Source organism: Acinonyx jubatus, chromosome C1 (assembly GCF_027475565.1).
Source record: "Acinonyx jubatus isolate Ajub_Pintada_27869175 chromosome C1, VMU_Ajub_asm_v1.0, whole genome shotgun sequence".
NCBI lineage: Eukaryota > Metazoa > Chordata > Mammalia > Carnivora > Felidae > Acinonyx > Acinonyx jubatus.
Window position 1 is genome coordinate 187,100,451 of NC_069381.1, and position 11,296 is coordinate 187,111,746.

General features: G+C 39.8%; 1 long non-coding RNA gene across 1 annotated transcript; it reads left to right on the forward strand.

The window, feature by feature from the left end:
- The first annotated feature begins 1,433 nt into the window (after positions 1–1,433).
- On the forward strand, positions 1,434–7,519 carry LOC128312134 (uncharacterized). The gene is made up of 3 exons (XR_008291035.1): positions 1,434–1,946; positions 2,317–2,446; positions 5,207–7,519. It is a non-coding gene; the product is annotated as an uncharacterized LOC128312134 (long non-coding RNA).
- Positions 7,520–11,296: the final 3,777 nt, after the last annotated feature.

Sequence of the window (11,296 nt, forward strand, 5' to 3'; positions counted from 1 at the left end):
TGAGTGAGTGAGGGGAGTAGCTCTCCAGCCTCCGTCTCTGCACTCGCTCACCCCCCAGCCAACACTGGACTCTTCTTGCTGGAGCCTTGTTTGCTGCTAGGAAAACCCCAGTGGCTCTCCCCGGCGCCTACCACACGGCATCCACACCAGTCATCCGTCCTCAGCCCACCTTATCCAACCACATCCCCTCTCCGAGTCTTCCGTCCAGCTACACCTGTCTACCTCATTCACCTTATCTGGTCTTCCCTGGGTTTCTGCCCATGCTGTCCTCTGCCTGGGGCACTGTCATTGTCTCCTCCCACCCACCAATCTCTCCTCCCTTCTTTGCTCATTCTTTTGTTCCTTATTCTTCAATGTCCACCTCATACTCTCCTTCCTCGGCAAAGCACACCTGTTCCTCCAGCCCAACAGCTCTCTCTTTTCCCTAAATACCTATTGAGTCACATGGCATTTATTGTTTTCTAATTATTTGTGGAGTGTTAATTCTCTCTGTTCCAATTAAAAAGAAATCTCTTGAGGTTAAGAAACTCGCCTTAACAATTCTGTTGGCCCCACAGAACCTTGGTATATTCACGTTGAACGATTGGGAAAAGTCAGTGTCCAGGAAATGCACAGGAGACCAAGAAAAGTTTGCTTTCCACTCAGATACTTGTCTCCCCACTATTTTGTACACAGGGCTGGCTTTCACATTTCTGCTTTTGGTTTATGACCCTATAATCATTCCTTTTTATGTGGTCATTAAAATGCAGGTGAAATTACCTTCAGGGCAAGGCCACTAATAGCCTTGGTGGATTCACTGAGCCTCTCCTTTAGGGGATAAGAACATGTGTGTGTGTGTGTGTGTGTGTGTGTGTGTGTGTCCTAGAAATTTGGAAAGATACTTTCACTCTCAAAAATAAAACCAGCCCTTGGAAGTACAGCAGGTAGTTAAGGCTTACCTAAGGATTGAGACCCACTTGCTTTTAACTTTAAACAATTTCTTCCTTATGCCATTTTAACCACTTACGAAATCCTTTCTTTCTTCTCATTTTAACGTAGAAGAAAACTTAAAAGGGTAAATCTACTGGTGTATGACATATGGAGGTCAAGATCTTACATAGATTTTTCAGCATTAAGGCAGAACGAATGGACTGCAAGATTACAAAGAAAACAAATTCAGAGCAGTAACCTTTCGAGAACTGCCAAATTGCTGGCAAGATGAAAATGGGGTTGCATTTGAGAAATTATGCCATGTTGTGCTTCTTGGAGAAATATACAGCACAGAGGACTATATGTGTTTTTGTTTGAAACTATTTTTAATATTCATCATGATACCAACTGAAGCAAATGTGACTATATGTAGAACATCCAGTAAACGGTAAGTAGTCGTCATGAGGAAGGGGGAAGCTATGTGGAAACAGAGGCTCTGGTGAAATGAGTATATTTTTGAAATATCAGACACATTCAGCCTGGGTGCTGAAGATCACTGTGCAGGGTGAGAAAGAAGTCAAAAATTTGCCCAGAAAAACTCAGAAATCACAGCAAACAGAGGGCTTGATTCTCAGAAGTATGAAGGAAGGGAATATACAGAAGAAAATGTCTCTCTGCATATCATAAAAATAGCAAAATTTCCAGCATATGCTGCTATTTAACTTTTTTATTCTGGCAGACCGTTTGTGACTAGTGATGGGTGGGGCTGTTCTTGCATGTATGTTTCAGCCAAGTATGATGAATGCTCAGAATATTTTTCCTGACCTTACATGAATTTACTTTTGGTTTTTTTCTCTCTCATGCGCCTTCTCCTGGTGTTTTCTATCAGATGGGGTTCCCAGGCAGCTCCATATAGGATCATATCAGAGATATATGGAGTAATTCCATTTAGATATAAAATTGACCCATTTCTGAAACGTGTTCCCTTATTTCCTTCATTTATTTTGGCATACGCGAGACAGCAAGCAAATAAGAACGTAAGTAACGTAAGATTAATAAAGAAGCAAACACATACTAATAAAGATTTAACTCCTACATTCATTACTTCTTTCCAGGCTTTAAACAAATGTTACGTATAGGCTTTTCCATAGTTCAATCAGTGTATCATATCTTTGGGTCTATTTTATTTTCAGATTTATTTGCCCACTAGCATATTTCTACATAGTGATAAAGCTCACACATTTCCAATTTATAACACCCATTTGATATTCTGGTTCTTAACATACCACAGCTTGTTTAGCTGTTTTCCTTTGGTAGTGCATCTGAGTTATGGTCAAATTTTTACTATTATATACACCAGTGTTTCAGATGTCTGGGTAAGATATCACATATTAATTTCTTCTTTAGATTATTTTTTAAGGAATTTTCAAAACTGGAGTTCCTGCAAAAAGGAAATGAACTATGCTTCAAAAACTCCCATGACCTACATCCAAACTGTCTTCCAGAAAGTTTACAACGTGTTGTGCCAATAGCCATTGTAAGTGTGTTTGTTTTCCCGTATCCGTTATAAAATTGAACTTTCTCACATTTACTTATCTTTGCTAACTTGAGGAATTCATTGAATGACTTTTTATTCATATTTCTGTAATTTCAAAAAAGGCTGTGATTTTTAATGTAACTATTTATAGAATTTATTGCTTCATATACTGTTCATCTCCTTTGAACGTTTACTAACTTCTATGTTTATATGAATTTTTATGTTTTTGTAATAGAGACAGTAGAAAACAGGGGTTGCGAGCATGGCTCTGAGGCCAAACTCCTGGATTTGAATTCAATCTCTATCACTTATTAGGAAGTAAACTTCAGCAAGTTAATCAATCATTCTGTGTCTCAGTTTTCTCCTTTGTAGAATGGTGATGATAATAGCATCTACTCACAAAGTTGCTTTGAAGATTAAATAGGTCATTACATGTAAAGTGGTTAGAACAGTGGCAAGCAGATAGTAAGTCTATGTAAATGTTTGTTTACTATTATAAATAAGCCTTTGAGTTAAAGTTATTTTTCCATTCTGTTTCTTTCTGGTGTTTATTCTATGACACTTAATTGAATATAAAAGAGATATCCAAATATGCCCTTTTATTGCTAGGAAAAGTATTTTATCACCACTCTTTGATGATTTGCACTTGATGGACTACTTGGATTAGAATCCAAACGAAGGTAATATTCAGAATACTTGTAATTAAAGAATAACTGTTTTAGAAAACAATCAAGATATTTAACAACTGACAACATTTAACAATGATTAACAATTGTTTCAAGAGTCAATCAAACTATTTAGCAATGATAGAAATTAATCAACCAGAACAAGGCACCCTCCAATCAGAACAGTCAGAAGCTGGCATCAGCCTGTAAAAATATACTTGATAAATACTATCCCTGCATTCCAGGTAACCCTTTTTTTTAACTTTTTAAATGAAGTTTCTTTCTATTTACTTATTTTTTGAGAGAGAGGGAAAAGGAGAGAGCACGTGCACGTGTGAGAGTGGGGGGAGGAGCAGAGAGAGAGAGAGAGAGAATCCGAAGCAGGCTCCGTACTGTCAGCGCAGAGCCTGATGCAGGGCTCGATCTCACAAACCATGAGATCACAACCTGAGCTGAGTTCAAGAGTTGGACACTTGACTGAGTGAGCCACCCAGACATCCCTCCAGGTTAACGCTTCAGTAGTGTTAGGCAAGTATTCAATTAACATGTATTTAATAGCAAATTCTTTCCAAAGCATGGTATTACTTCTGATTTGCAATGCAGTCACTTCTCCTTTTAAGAGGGATATTTAGGTGATTTAACTGTGTTCAAAATACCTGTCCTTTACTTTTTACTTCTCGTTAAAACATCCAGCTATAGCTGCTCTCATTAGTACCATACTAATTGGAAATAATGCCAGGGATAAGCAACATACGGCTTGCTATGGAGGCTTCAAATGGAATATTTAATGTATAAAAACCATTTGCCCCACACAATATTGATTAAGAGATTGTCACAAGGCTAACACTTTCTGATAAAACGCGAAGAAGACATTAAGAAATCATATTTTTCACAAATTATAATAAATATTGAGATGTTTGGAAGCCGTCGGCTGTTTGGAATGAGCTTTTTACTTGTCATTGTATAGACAGCTATGGCCTCTGGTTATCAAAAAGGACATCGAAAGCAAATGGAATACAGTCTGCCAATTGGTGTTACAGAGTTCTATCATCGCAAGCGCCTACTCCATTGACATTTGCCATTTTTTTTCCTCGGAGAAGTGAAAAAATAATTACAAGCTGTCTCTTTGGCTTATATATGGTTTGTACCCCCATTTCTTTTTCCATCTCTTAGTTCTGAAATTTCAATAACTGCTTCTTACTAGTTGTATGCTGCTGGGCATGGTGCTCTGAAAAAGTTAAATAAAAAGAGAGCTGCATTTTCCAATCATATTAGCAAAGATTCCAGGACCACATATTATGAGGAATATTATGACTGCTCATCACACTTTCTGCATTCTGTCTCGTCCCTTTCAAACTTAATTGACGTATTCCATTGTGTGCACATTTTCCTAACACTTTTGAATTTATCTGTCGGAAATACAATGTGGACCATCCTGTTAGAGAGGCACCCCCCTCAGTACTCTGAGAAGCAGACGAATAAAGACGGGACATGATACATGAGATTCGATAAATGCAAAAGTTACCGTAAGACATATGGCCCAGCAAGATCACGCCTTGACAATGGCTGATCAACGGGGTTAAGATATTCTAAGAAAGCATGTGTCACCGTTGTGCAATCGGCAACCTAGAAACCCAGAAAATGAGTGTGAGCAGCGATATGTCAGGGTTCATGTTAGTCATCTGGGAAGAGGGGCTCACTGAGCAGATTGAAAGTGTATTAGATGCATCCCCAAGGAGCAGAGGAGTGTATTAGTTAAAAACAAACCATAAGCCTGTGTTCAAATCCCAATTCTACCACCTATCAGTGACTTCAGGTAAATTATTTAACACCTCTGGGCTGGTTTTCTCATCTGTAAAATGGGGATGATAATACTACCACTTACTTCCTGGGTACCGAAATAAGTTCACATATGAAAGCATTTAGAATGCTGCCAAATGCACACGGAGCATAGAAGCTGATAATGAGTGGAGGCTTTAGAATGTACCTAATATGTAGTAAGCACTCAATAGCTGTTAGCTGTTATTTATATCAATAATAAATATCATTGTGCTTTAATGACATAATCACATAAAGGGACCCTTTGATTCTCAAGCGTCTTCCCGTGCAGACTCGCCTAATGGAAAAGATATGCTGACCTATGAAAGTGACTCTCCAGTTAATGACATGACCTGAGCTGTCTTGGAAATTCATCTTCTGCTGTATATACATCATTTTGTTCTGAGTTTGATTCGTGTGACTCCTTCTGGCGAAACAACAAGATCTGCTTTTTGGAAGCGCCACGCTAAAAGCCAGACTTCAGATAGAGATGAGTCCATTAAGGCACCATCCCTTTGCTGCCTTCTGCCTGAGTGACAAGAAGCCTACAGCAAGTCACAGTCATATCCTCTAGGAAGCTACTCAGGACATGACACCTGTTGAGCTCGCATGAGAAAGCTCTGACAGAGAGGAAAACGTTAGTTGATCCGTGAGTGCACAACCCCACCCCCTCAGGTCAGCAGTTGTGGACCATGAGAGTTTTAGGCTGCACGATCACTTTGAACCTGAAAATCAGACAGACCTACAGAATGACATGTAGCCAAAGTGCTTTTCGGTTAGCATTAGGTAGTCGCTACTCGAAGAAATGCTTATTCCAGAGAAGATGTGGCATCCACAAAAACGTACAGTGCTTTTTGTTCTATTCATAGTGGTTAAATAATTTATTTTGTTGTATTGGTTACATTCCCCGAGTGGCAATAATTTGACATGCATGGCAGTTAAATATCTGCCAAGCACCCCACGGGTTGCAGGGAGTCTGACAAAAGGTCACCGAGTCCGCTGGAGGTTTGCGGGAATAGTGAGGCAGGGCCTCTGCTGAAACTTTTGCTGGAAACCCCCACTGGGCTGATATGTGTTCTATGGCCTTATTAGTTTAAAATTTAATAATTTTTCAGCACTTATTGCATCTACTACAAGCTCCCAATGAAAAAGGGAAAAAAAAAGCGAAGACCTTTTCTCTTGCTTTAAAGTGTAATACTTTTACAAAATGCTATTGTTTGAAACCAAATGCCAGGACAATGATGCTGGGGCTGGGTGACAGCTGCTGGCGGAACTCCAGGGAAAGGGCGGAATGGCAACCTGGCTTCCCCTTCCCAGAGCCCAGGCCCATTTATGAGTAATGAGAATCGGCTCCGGGGGCCGACGATGCTGTCATGATCCAGAGAGCCAGGGTGCTGTGCTCATCACATGTACGGAAAGACCCGACATTCTTTCGAACCCTTGAAGATAAACAATGGGTCCTCAGTTGAACGTTTTGTCTTCTCTGGCTAAATATCCATAATTCATTCATCATTCCTCTTAAATGATGGTTTAGATTCCATTATGAGCTCCATAAGAGTCACCTGGAGGACCCTTTAAACTAGCCGGAACTTCTGTAGGTTTTAACCCTCAAACATAACTGACAACTTTTAAGCTATCTTGGGCCTGGCCAGAATCATATAAGAATTGCTAAGGATTCTCACACCAAGGGTAGACCCCCAGACCCAGAATACATGGGATCTTAACCTCAGCAGCTGAAGGGAGGGGACTGTATCACTTAGGCCCACCCATCAAAGTGTCGGCTGACCACTTTTCTCTGTTGGCTCCAGAAGGTCCTCTGAAAGGGATGCATGTGCTTGTGTGACCCGGACTTCGAAAAACACAGTCAACATTCACCTTAAACTTGTCATACTAGGGACAGAACAAAGACTTAAGTGCATTTTTTTGAAAACTGTCAAAATACAGGAGTTAAACTTAAGAGGATAATAAAACCAAGAAAGGAGTAATAAAACTGCCAACTCCTCCTTTTTCTCCAAGCTCTATTTAGGCAAAATTCTATTTGTTCTCTTACGGAAAGAGAAGGCCGTCCGATTTAAGGGCCCAAGCAAACAAGAAACAGGACATGTTAATTGAAGGAATTATTGTAAATCAAAGTCTGAGTGCGAAATTACATGCTTCATAATTTTACACTTAAGTGAAGTGCATTTCTGTCCATGCTTGTAAAGACAAAGAATTTTCCTCGTGTCTGACATATCAAATACCAATAACCTTGCCACATAGCAGCCAGAGTGTAAAGTTGGATGATTCTGAAAGCTTTTTTATTGTAGTGAACGTGAGGATGTGCAAAATGCATCGTCACTCCATTATGCGGGCATCTAGGTGTTTGATCATTCATCAACACCCCTGAAAGTGTGACTGAAGGCAATAGAGTACATAAAAGAAATGCTGTAGTTCTAAAAAAGTTTAAATATATAGAGGGGCACCTGGGTGGCTCAGTCAGCTGAGCATCCGACTTCGGCTCAGGTCGTGATCTCGCAGTCTGTGAGTTCGAGCCCCAAGTCAGGCTCTGTGCTGACAGCAGAGCCTGGAGCCTGCTTCGGATTCTGTGTCTCCCTCTGTCTCTGCCCCTCCCCTGCTCACGCTCTCTCTCTCTCTGTCAAAAATAAATAAATATTAAAAATTTTTTTAAAGTTTGAATATAGATATCTACATATCTATATGTATTTATTTATATTTATACATATCGATTTCAGAATGAAAGTATTGTGACCTAAAATATTATCTTATAAAATAAATATCAGCTAAATGAATCCAGGCACACCTTGATGAGAGTCACTATACTGTATGAATTTGCAACATGAGTGCAAAATAAGTGTCAGGAGAACATAAAACACTGGTACTTAATCATTTTTAACTCCTCTTAAAAAAAAAGTCAGTGGTAGACACAATCTAACTGTAATATGAGGACTGGTTAATATCAGCCCTTCAAACATCAGGACTGATTAATACAATAAGGGACAGAGCTCGCAAAAGAGCCAAGTGGGGGAGGAGTGCCAAGAAGATCAGCTCTGTTCTACTGACGGGCGTGTATTAAGCATCGTATAGCTGATGTTCCAATTGGCCCTGAATTATTTCTCTGTAACAGCAAAGTTTTTCTGAGCCACCTCTAGGCTTTCCTTCAGTTTCTTTATGACAAATGGCTTCTTAAAATTAAAACTACAGAGATGGTATGGTAATCAGAATGTAACAAGAATGTGCAGTCTCTCTGTGTCAAACTAAACAGTCTTGAAGTCAGCGTTCCTCAAGGTGGGGTTCCAGACCACTGACGTTGGAACCCCGTGAAAGGTACCTTGTTTGCAAACAGTATTCCTAATTCCTATCCAAGACCTAATGAATCAGTCTTTCCCAGTATGGGGATGGGGCCTAGGCCTTTTCAATAAACCCGCCAGGTGATGCTCTTACACACTAAATCTTGACAAATAACCCTTCAAGGAAGGGACTTAGACTTGGACTTGGGACTTGGACTTAATTAGCCTTATATAAATTAAGTGTTTCACTGGTGCACAATAGAATCCCCCGGGGAAGTTTAAAGCCACACAACCACAACTGCACCTCATCCCCAGAATGTCTAATTTGGTTGGCCTGAGATGAGTCCTGGGAAGCAGCATTTTTTTTTTAAATTACACACGTTATTCTAACATATAACTAAGATTGGATGTTCACAAGAGCCAAAGAAAACAAGCATCTTTCAACAGATGAATGGATAAACAAAATGTGGTATATACATACAATGATATACCTTTTAGCCATAAAAAAAAGGAGTCAAATTCTGATATATACTACAACATGGATGAACCTTGAAATCATGTTGTTAAGTGAGATAAGTCAGATACAACAGGACAACCATTGTATGATTCCAGTTATATGAGGTAGAGGCAAATTCATAGAGAATAGAATGAGCAATTCATACAGACAGGAAGTAGAATCGAGATAACCAGGGCCAGGGAGCAGGGGAAAATGGGGAGTTCATGCCTACCGGTTACAGATTTTCTGTTTGAGGTGATAGAAAACTTCTGGAAATATGTAGTGCTGATAGCTACACAGCAATGTGTCTAATGCCACAAAATTTACACTTAAAAATGGTTGCAGTTGTGAACTTCACGTTATGTATCTTTTACCACAATCAAAAAGGCTTTAAACGATATTAGCTAGGATTGCGAATCTTTGTGTCTAACACATACAGGGGAAGCAAACCACCTGCCAAAGGAAAAAAAAATTGAGCTTGTCACTCCTTCAGTAAAAGGGGTTTACCAACTCCCCACTGACCATGAAAAAAGGTGAAATCCTTCACGTAGCCTACAAAGCCCTCCAAGGTTTGGCCCTGGACTACCCACCCAACATCCTGTCTCATTTCCACCCTCCATCCTCTGCTGCAGCTCTAACTCCAAACTGAACGATGAGCAATCGTCAGAATACCATTTTGGATGCACACATCCAAATGAATACCATTTGGATGCACACATCCATGCTTTTCCCACATGCTGTTCTTCCTTTCTGCAAAGCAATCTCCTTGCCAAAGACTGCTGGTGCAGCTCACCAATTAAGGCCGTGATGTCAACCCTGGCTGCATATTAAAATTTCCTACAGAGCCTTTTAAAACTAAGCATGCCTGGGCCCCTCCTTAGGCCAGTAAAATCAGTCTATTTCAGAAGTGGGAACGGAGCATCGCTTTCTTAAATGCTCCCCAGGTAATTCTAATGTGTGAGTGTGATTGAGAACCACTTCTTACTACTCAACGTGTGGTCTGCTGACCAGCAACCTTGACATCATCTTGGAGCTTGTTAGAAATGCAGAATCTCAAGACTCATCCTAGACTTAACTGGTTCAAAATCCGCACTGTGACAAGATCCGTAGGTGATTTCTTTGTTTATTAAAATTTGGGAAACTCTCTTAAGCTCATCTCAGGACTCTCAGAAGCCTTCCAGGGCCCTGTAGCCTTGTTGACCACTTGTGCCAGAACATTGCTCCATATGTGCACTTCTCTCATTGTACTGGGATTTTGAGATCTTGAGGTAGAGACGTTTTATCTTTATATCTCCAGTAGATGGCAGGACATCTGGCTTCCATAAATAATTGCTTGAATTAAATTTTGAAAGTAACAACTTCATAATTAACATTTCAAAGATAATGATAACACTCTAACCATAAAGAATAAGGCATGGCAGAATAAAAGAGCCCACTTGTGGAGCAATTATTCTGTGTCAAGATCATCAAACATGGAACGTCTACCTTTACAAGAGCTCCACAGGATAAGCATTACCATCTCCATATTATAGATGGAGTCAACGAAGCTCCAAGATGAGAAGACATTTGGTTACAGAGCTGGTGGGTGATAGGACTGAGATTTGAACCCAACTCTGCCTTGTTTTACAGCCAGTTTTGCTGAGCATCTAGCAATTTATTTTTTTTAAGTTCATTTATTCTGAAAAAGAGAGAGAGTGAATGTGTGAGCAGGGGAGGGGCAGAGAAAGGGGAAGAGAGAGGCTCTGCTCTGTCAGCACGAGCCCAGTGTGGGGCTTGATCCTATGACTTCGAGATCATGACTTCAGCCGAAACCAAGAGTCAGGCATTTAACCGACTGAGCCACCCAGGTTCCCCATGAGCTTCTAGCAATTTAAAAAGCCAACTCTCATTTCAGAACATCCTGAGTGTTCCTTTATTCTCTTCTTTGCTCCCTCTACCTGTCCTTATCATCTCATTTTATCAGTGAGTGTGACCTTCTCCTTTTGTCCAAATTCATCTCCCCACTGGACCTTTTCTCTCAGTCTCTATTTTTCTCCCCCTCGATGACTTACCTTGTCCCTCAACTGGGATTGAAGTACATTTTGGACTCTTGTTTTAATTATCAAATGTCTTTTCTCTTCTAAAATCCAATATCAGGTCAATTACATTCCTCAGTAAGTATTTAAGATCTCTGATAAGTCCTCTTCTGCTAGGACTTAAAGTAGGTTATAGATTAAAATACAATCTGGAGGTAATTTTAATTGAAAGTAAGAAATTTTACTGTTGCTTCTCTTCGGTTTGATTTTATGCACAAGATAGAAATTGTAAGCCTAAATGAAGTTGCTTTTTGTTGAGAAGGAAGGCTCCAAGGACAGCTCTTGTCTTTCTTTGCCCTTCAACAGAAAAGGAACACAACTCAGCTTCCTTTCCTTTTCTTCTGTGTATCAAACTCCAGATTAGGTGGGAACATTTATTTGAGAAACAAAATGGCTTATTATTTATCTAGGTGTCATGTATAAATATCCAGCTTCACTGATAACTATAACAAATTTTGTAACCCAGCCCACAAATACATATTTTTCTTTGAAAGAATTTTTGATTAAAA